The sequence below is a fragment of the Euphorbia lathyris genome, chromosome 3, assembly GCF_963576675.1.
Source record: "Euphorbia lathyris chromosome 3, ddEupLath1.1, whole genome shotgun sequence".
Lineage (NCBI taxonomy): Eukaryota > Viridiplantae > Streptophyta > Magnoliopsida > Malpighiales > Euphorbiaceae > Euphorbia > Euphorbia lathyris.
Genome location: NC_088912.1, coordinates 100881492 through 100890763, shown reverse-complemented (window position 1 = coordinate 100890763; position 9272 = coordinate 100881492). Strand labels below are relative to the sequence as shown.

Sequence of the window (9272 nt, the reverse complement as noted above, 5' to 3'; positions counted from 1 at the left end):
TCCATGCTTGAATTGCATTATTTCTTCCAACATCTTTCAGAATTATGAAATCGTAATCACTTGCACTATTTCTACTTGTCTCTCCAAAAATCCCAACCCAAACAGGTTTTCCATATCCAAAATCAATCTCACTAAAACCAAATGTATGCCAACTATAAAAGCTAAACACATGAGGATTTTCCATGAAAATCTCTCCAAGCTCATCAAGATGTTCTAAAATGGCAATAGACCCTTTTTCACCTGAGAAACTCTTTAAATACTCACTGTTTACTTTTCCTACACCTTCCCTTACTAAACTCACCAATTCCTTCATCTCCATCTCGGTCTCATCCGGATTATACGTCACAATCGCGGACCAAACAAGGTTTCCGATGGAATATCTCGACATTCGTGGCTTCATTAGTCTCCGAATATTCACAGCCTGAGACATAACAGACGACGTTGGAGAACCTGATATGTTTTCACAAGCTTTCATTAAACATTTCCATATAAAAGCACTTAAAGCCTCGACACGTGTCGTGTTCTTTACGTATTCGCTTCTTCCTTTGGCTCTCAGGGCGGATACTGCATTCTCGTGTTCTTTACGTATTCGCTTCTTCCTTTTAATGCAGCTTTTTTATTATCAACGTCGCCTTTAATGTCACCACATGACATACTAATAATTAAAAATGTCAAGTAGATATATGGAAAATTGGCATATTGGTGTTCGCGATGACAGTTTTTATAATAATTTATATCGTTGTAGCTTGTTTCAGATGACATAGGTCTTGATCAATCATATCAATGGATTTATTTTCAGATGATAGATTCGTTTATTTTAATGTCTTTGTATTGTTGTTTAGATGATATTTTTTTAACGTAAATGTCACTCTTTGCCTTCTTCTTCGAATGAATCTGGTTATTGAAACATAATTAAATGAACAAGAATTTATGTATATCAATGATTTTAAATTTGCCAATCTGTTTACATTTGAACCAGACTAATGCTCATAATCTGTTTACATTTGAACTAGACAAATTTCTGAATGTATGTAAAGGTAAAAACAACAAGCAATTAATACATCTTCACATGTGTCAACCTTTCAAAGGCGTGGTGTTGGAAGCAAAATCTAACTTGATCTGCATATATCTATAAGTCATTATTAGGCCTAGAATCCCCAAGTCTTGATATCTGCAAAACCAATTGATGCTCATTAATCACGTACCGTATACAGATAGACCTAATAACTCTTATTTACCCTTTCTCCTTCCTAGGCCTTTCACTTACCCACAGTATAATTATGAAGCTTTTACCAGTTCTCAAGAGACCACAACCCAACATTATACTTACTCTAGTTATATCAATCATGGATAGACGTATAAGGGACCTCCATACTCGTGTTAAGGCACAAATTTCCCTACTCCGGCATGAGGCATCCAGGTGGCTCATCAATAGTTATGCAGGTCCTGACCGTCAGCAATGGACTTTCGTGATGAAGGGCCCTCCAAACACCCCTTATGAAGGAGGTGTATTCATAGTCCATATGGACTTCTCTGTCGATTTCCCCTCCCGTGCACCTCCAGGTGTAAGAACATGAACTTATTAACACATAGTAAGCAGTTCATATATATGCATATACACTCATGACATTACTCTTATTCGCAGCTCATGTTTAGGACCAAACTTTATCATCCTAATATCGGTCCTTTGGGGCATGTATCTATGCCCCAGCTACTTGATGCCCTTCCCATAGCATTGCCACGGTAAGATGATGCTATAAATCTATGCATTTGCCTATGTTTGGGTTCTAATTTATCTATTCATATGTTTGGGGTCTAATTTATAAATGCATTTTCTAGCTGCTGTGGAATATTTATGGAATGTTGATAGAGCCCTTCATTGAGGACCATTTCCTGGACGAGAGCGAATTGTTGAACGATACCTCAACAACAGGGCAGGATATGAAGCAATTGTCAGGAGATAGACTGATGAGTATGCATGGGATATATGATGTACGAATAGCAAGCAAATGGGGCATGATGATGTGACGTGCGAATAGCGTACCGGAGGGGGGGGGGGCGTGCTGTGTGAATAGCAAGGAGATTTGGATGCTAAACAAAGACTGGGCTGGATGGTGTGGACTACTGGGTGGGCATAGAGCCAATCTTGAAAAATAGAATTATTACTGATTACAAATCTACTTGGTAATCAATCTGATCTTCAATGTTGGCTCCATACCCCTCCAGTATTCCACGCCATCGAACTCCACTGTTTGTTCAGCATCCAAATCTTCTTTGTTGTTATTCGCGCATCACGTCCCCCTTGTACGCTATTCGTACGTCACATAATCATGTCCCCTTGCACGCTATCCATTTTTTGTAATACAAAGTAGACAACTTATTCAAGTAGACATATGTATATTCAAGTGACACAGAACATGCTATATAACAAATAGACAACTTATTCGTGTATACATGTCTATTCCTTAATTGATATAAAACTCGTGCTGATAGCATCATAAATCCATCATTATACTTCACTAACACATAACATGCTATATGTATATTCAAGTGACCCAGATAGCAACAGGTTGACACACATACTTCATAGCAATACACATACACAACCCTTGTTTATCACATACTCATGTCTGACTATTGTATATACAAACGAATTTAGTACATGGAATTTCCTATACACACAACCATATGTTGTAGGTATGCACATTATTTCACTTAATGAACATTCATAGGATAAGAGTATTCCCATATGTTGTAGCCATCTCTTCCAGGACGAGGAACATGATATATGATACTTGAAAGCTCCTTACTATGTACCTGCCACTTGGATTGTATAGTTCATAATGAAGTGAGCACGGTGATGAAGTGTATGATACTGTCACCACAAGCTTAGTCATAAACTTATGTTGTTAGAATCATACAACTTTATCACCATGTTAAGTATTCCATAAGCATACCAAGCGAAGTGACACGATACATAGTGATGGAGATTTAGTTGACTATATGACTATGCTTCACTTGGTGGCCATGCTTCATACATGCAAGCTTCATATTGTTTATCACATACTCATTCTGACTAAGTTATATAAAAGTAGCACTAAGCATGTTCACACACATAAACAACACTATGTTGTATGCTTTTCCATAGTTTATTACATACTCAAAGTCAGCTCTAAGCTTCATAGCAATACACATAAACAACATCATATTGAATGTTTATCCATAAGCATACCAAGCCAATTGACAAGATACATAGTATGAAGATTTAGTTGACCATATGACTATGTCAAGCATACTCAATTGACACAAAACATGTTGTATATGTATATTCAAATGACACATATAGCAACAGTTGACTATATCACCATACTTAATTGATTAAATTATATACAAAGTAGCACTAAGCATGTTCATAAACATACTCATAGTCAGTTCTAGCTCCCTAAACAGAACGTCAACCATAAGCTTCATAGCAATACACATACACAACCATAGTTTATCACATACTCAGAGTCAGTTCTAAGCATGTTACATACAACTAGCACTAAGTATGTTCATACACATACTCAAAGTCAGTTCTAGCTCCCTAAACAGAACATCAACCATAAGCTTCATAGCAATACACATAAACAACACCATGTTGAATGCTTTTCCATAAGCATACCAAGCCAAATGACACGATACATATTCACTGTACTCAAGTCATATACAAATTAGCACTAAGCATGTTCATAAACATACTCATAGTCAATTCTAGCTCCCTAAATAGAACGTCAACCGTAAGCTTCATAGCAATACACATACACAACCATAGTTTATCACATACTCAGAGTCAATTCTAAGCATGTTACATACAACAAGCACTAAGCATGTTCATACACATACTCAAAGTCAGTTCTAGCTCCCTAAACAAAACATCAACCATAAGCTTCATAGCAATACATATAAACAACACCATGTTGAATGCTTTTCCATAAGCATACCAAGCCAAGTGACACGATACATATTCATTGTACTCAAGTCATATACAAAGTAGAACTAAGTATGTTCATAAACATACTCATAGTCAATTCTAGCTCCCTAAACAGAATGTCAACCATAAGCTTCATAGCAACAAACATACACAACCATAGTTTATCACAAACGAATTCAGTACATGGCAATTCCTATACACAACCCTTTATCATATACTCATGTCTAACTAAGGCATACAACCACATCATACATGCAACCAACATAACAATATATGTACTCAACAAGTTAAAGAAATCTTCTCATATGTTGTAGGCATGAAACCATCTCTTCCATCAGCCGTCCCATATACTTCAGCACTCTTGCATATTATCCCTGCAACTAAAAAGAGCAATATTTACCTATGTCATCATCACGAACTATATATTGCCCTAGGTTAAAAAAGATAAAGACCAGAGATCTAACATTTTCAATGATATAATAGATATCGTTTTCACCTGCTGAAATCAACATACACATGAGTAAACCAGATGAGGAAAAGGAATTGTAAGGAACAATGAAACTCTAATACATCCAGGAACGAAGTAAGTATGGCTTACCATTACCTAGTTCCGATCCAATGAGAAAGCAACCGGCCGGAGATAGCCAATGAGAGGGGTGGGAGAGATGAAGACGAGTTGCGTGAAACCTAGTTAGGGATTTGGAATGAGAGAGAGGTTTATATATGAGCTGAAATTTTAGTCAAACAGATTGAGCACGATAAGTTTTCGTTGGCCGCGTAAGTGAAAATTTCATTACCGCTTTTTATGTTTTCCGCAAACGATGACAGTTATTTATAACGACTGTCATCTAATATATTCTAATGGAAGAGCGATGTCATCGCTGGTAGTTTAATTCAATTTTTGTTTTTTTATTATATTCTAATATATTTCTTAATTATTCTTCTATCTTATTATCATTGTTTCATAGAATTCCAGTTATAAAAAAATATGAAAATGTATTAAAATTATTAAAAAGTACAAATCATAGAATTTTGTAGAAATAAATATATCATTCACCTTTCATTAAAATTCTATAAAAAAGTTAATCAATTATTTTCAAATTTAATTTAATTTAATTTAATTTGAATTACCAATAAATAATATATATTGATTTCAAATATATATATATAATATAATTTTTTTTCATAGCGTGATATAAAATTACTTCAAAGTAAATATGTCAATTTATTTATTTATCTAAATTATATAAAAGTTTCATATCCCGTGCATCGCAAAGGTTTTCGGCTAGTATAATTTAATTCTTGAAATTTTTTATTTCAAGGTCTTTATCAGCCAAATTTGGCAAAGTCAATGAAAAAAATGAAAATATCTCCACAAGTGCCATCAACAACGTTTCTTCATTCTCAAGTTCAACATAGTTACCTCCTTTCTCCCATCTAGGACATTCATATTGAAAGTGCCCTAATTGATGACATTTCCAACATTCAACCATAGACTTGTTAAAGGTTTGTCGACCTCTACCTCTTCCTTGAGTGATTCCACGACCTCTTCCACCAAATCTGACATCATATAGGCCACCTTCAAAGCTTTCTCTTCTTCTCCATGGGGTTTCATCCTCTTCTTCTCAAGTTGCTCTGTAGTTCATCAATTGTCAAAGAGTCCAAGTCATTTGACTCTTCAGTCGTACATACAACATAATCAAACTTTGAAGTCATGGATCTTAAGTGTTTTTCAATCACCATCACTTGTGTCACACTTTCACCATGATTTTCTTTTTGTTTACAATGGTAAGTGTTCGAGCAAAGTACTCATCAACACTCCCCTTATTTCATATGAAAAACTTCAAACTCCTTTCGAAAAACCTACAGTTGTGCGCGCTTGACTCTTGTGGATACCTTTTACCTCTGCTTCATAGAATCCCAGATGTCCTTCGATGTATCTTCAATGAGGATGATTTCCATTATGGTCCGATAGATAGCCTGGAACAAGTAATTCTTGGCTTTCAGATCTTTCAGTTTCAGATCGGCGATGCCCTTTCGTTCAGTCTCAGATGGCTCTGCTCCTGCTGCACCAGTGACTCCATTTTCTATTTGTAGTAATTAACATTTAGGAGTTTGGAACCAACCCTAAAGAGTTTGGAACCAACACTGAACTTCTATTGAACTTGAGGAAATTTATACAGAATATTACAAACATCAGTTACAACTGACTTACAGAACTTCTCCTGAACATAAGCAATAACTGAATAACTTCTCCTAAATTCAAATAATTAAATGAAACATTATCTGCTAATAAATTAACTAAGGCATATTTCTAACAAACTCCTCCTTGCCTTAGTATTTACAAACACCCAACTTGTTTCAAAGTTTGTTTTGATGATGTACTTTCCCATCACCATTCTAGAATTGGACCTCTTGATTCAAAATTTGTTTTGATGATGTACTTCCCATCACCATTCTAGAATTGGAGAACTTCTCTCCAAATGCTTCATATTTGAACTGGAGCACTTTCTCTCCAAATGCTTCATATTAGAATTGGAGCACTTCTCTCCAAATGCTTCATATTTGAATTGGAGCACTTTCTCTCCAAATGCTTCATATTGGTGCACGTCTCACCAATTTCAAAACAATGTTTCTTCTTCTTCTTCAGCAACATGTGTCAACTTGACACTTTCTTGAGACTTGGTTCTACAATTCTTTTGAATATGCCCAAACCTTTTATTTATCACCGTTTATCAGAAAACTCTTGTAGAGTCTCCTTTTCTTCTTGTTCTATCATTGCCATGATAGAGACCCTTCAAAGTATCCTAAGCTTGCTAATTCTGGCCATCAAAAAACTGGTGCAGCAACCTGATTGAAAGATACTGCATCTGCTTCCATTCTCACAGATCCCTCAAGATAATTTGCTCTGATACCATTTTGTAGTAATTAACATTTAGGAGTTTGGAACCAACCCTAAAGAGTTTGGAACCAATACTGAACTTCTATTGAACTTGAGGAAATTTATACAGAATATTATAAACATCAGTTACAACTGACTTCCAGAACTTCTCCTGAACATAAGCAATAACTGAATAACTTCTCCTAAATTCAAATAATTAAATGAAACATTATCTGCTAATAAATTAACTAAGGCATATTTCCAACACTATTAAACCCCAATATTCTTTCGAACGAAGAAATTTTTTCATAAGTATGGACCAATGATCGTAATGACCATCAAACTTAGGAATTGCAGGTTCAACAAAGCTATCGGATGCCATATCTCCAACACTCCTTTTCTCTCTCTAAGAAACTGCAGTTTGTTTTCTCTCACAACCAGTTAGTCACAAGATAAAATTACAGAAAGATGATCTGGTGTTATTGAATTCAAAAAAACAGTTGATGGCTTAAATAAGCCTTGCAAGAAAGATAAAACAGCCCACATTTTACACAACCTACGAACGCGGTAAACAGTTTGAGAAATAACAGAACACTACCAACATGTCCCAAATAATAGGGATTATTAGTTTAACAAAATCCTAACAAATCATAACAAATCCATCCCGGGAGAGGTGGTTTAGAGATACTGTAATTGCACCCTGAAACTCCCTCCCTTGCCTCAGTCACTCGTTATACATGGATTCAAAGAAGCAAAAGCAAGAAATTCAGGATCATTTTCCAAAACATCCATGATGTTCTCATCTAATGTCATCCATGCTTCAATTGCATTATTTCTTCCAACATCTTTCAGAATTATGAAATTTGAATCACTTGCACTATTTCTACTTGCCTCTCCAAAAATCCCAACCCAAACAGGTTTTCCATATCCAAAATCAATCTCACTAAAACCAAATGTATGCCAACTATAAAAGCTAAACACATCAGGATTTTCCATGGAAATCTCTCCAAGCTCATCAAGATGTTCTAAAATGGCAAGAGACCCTTTTTCACCTGAGAAACTCTTCAAATACTCACTGTTTACTTTTCCTACACCTTCCCTTACTAAACTCACCAATTCCTTCATCTCCATCTCCGTCTCATCCGGATTATACCTCGCAATCGCGGACCAAACAAGGTTTCCGATGGAATATCTCGACATTCGTGGCTTCATTAGTCTGCGAATATTCACAGCTTGAGACATAACAGAGGACCTTGGAGAACATGATATGTTTTCACAAGCTTTCATTAAACATTTCCATATAAAAGCACTTAACGCCTCAACACGTGTCGTGTTCTCTACGTATTCGCTTCTTCCTTTGGCTCTCAGGGCGGATACTGCACTCTCGTCGAACACGAATCGCCTTGTCCTGAAAGCTTTTTTACTAAACCATAGGGTTTCCATCAATGATGTATAGCGAGAAGGCAATGATTTCTGCAGTGGAAACATTGACGAAGCCTCGAATAGATTAGGCTGTACGACTTTGTTATACGAACCCGAACCACACGAATTCGCTGCCCATGTTTTCATAAAAGAACTGCTTGTTATTCCATCATTGATTTTGTGTGAGAAACATATGCCAAGTGCAATCCCCCCCGCAGTCGAAGATATTCACTTGCACAGCTAGCATTCCTAACGTTGGATCAAGTTGTTGTTGGCAGAATGGTTCATATGGAAGGAACATGTTGAACATTTCCATTGGAGGTTCTCGGATGAAATCAGACAAATTACCTTTTACTCGAGCTTCGAAATAAGGAACACCAGCATCGAATTGGTCGATAATAAGGTTGTTTTTCACTCTTCCTGATAAAGGGTAGTAGACATTTAGAGTGTTGGAGAGTGACAATTTTAGTTGAGTTGTAATTCGGGTGTTTTTCAGATGAAAATTCTTAATGTTGTAGAAGAAAATTAGAGGTGAATAAGTTGTTGGTGTAACCTGGTCTAAAAGGCTGAGATTGAAAGGTTTCAGATTATGAACATGTGAAGAAAATGGTGTTATGCTTTCTACTGCTACGACTGAAACTTCCATTTCTATGTTGAATCTGAAACAAAATTTTATAAAAATACAAAATTATAATACACAAAATTACAACACACCGAGTGGGTTTTATATGCACTCAAAATTCATTTAAAATAAGAATGAGGCATTCTTTCTACGAGCTACCCCCAGTAGGACTGCCCTCTTTTTATGTCTAGCCTTTCTATTTCAGTGTTAAAATGAGCAATCTATCTAATTGCAAGCCCAGCCTATAAAAATCCTAAGTACTGACCTCTATTTATATCTAATTCCAGGCCAGGCTATAAAAATCCTGAAGTACTGACCTCTATTTATATATTTATCACATTCGTAGAATATTTACTTTGGATGCAAATTCCAAG

General features: G+C 35.9%; 1 pseudogene; it reads right to left on the bottom strand.

Annotated features, from left to right (window-relative positions):
- Positions 1-7574: 7574 nt before the first annotated feature.
- Positions 7575-8922, bottom strand: LOC136222831 (stemmadenine O-acetyltransferase-like; annotated as a pseudogene).
- Positions 8923-9272: the final 350 nt, after the last annotated feature.